The sequence below is a fragment of the Fragaria vesca genome, linkage group LG3 (genome assembly GCF_000184155.1).
Source record: "Fragaria vesca subsp. vesca linkage group LG3, FraVesHawaii_1.0, whole genome shotgun sequence".
In the NCBI taxonomy this organism is placed as follows: Eukaryota; Viridiplantae; Streptophyta; class Magnoliopsida; order Rosales; family Rosaceae; genus Fragaria; species Fragaria vesca.
Window position 1 is genome coordinate 8,329,916 of NC_020493.1, and position 431 is coordinate 8,330,346.

Here is a 431-nt window from a genome sequence, read left to right on the forward strand (position 1 = left end):
TCAGTTGAAGGTCTGGCCAAAATACGTAATTTGGACGGTCCAATGACCTTTTCCGTGCGTTTAAGGGTTTGACTTAACGGATTGACCGTCCGGATCGAGCCCTTAACCTTGTCGGATCAAGTTGAATTTTTTCCCATACATGTATTTTATCATGATGGTCAGATCTGACGGTCGGATTTTCATTTCTCAAGTTTGATCATCACAATCACAATTTGCCGAATGTATAAAAAGTACTATAGCCGACGAAGTTCAAAGGTTTAGCCGACGAATTTCAAAGATTTAGCCGATGAATTTCAAAGGTTTAGCCGACGAATTTGATCTTAGCCGAGGATATTATTATTTTAGCCGACGAGATTATTATCTTTAGCCGACGAAATAATAATTTCGTCGGCTAAAGTTGTCGGGTATAGAGACGAACACCCAGCGCTCGA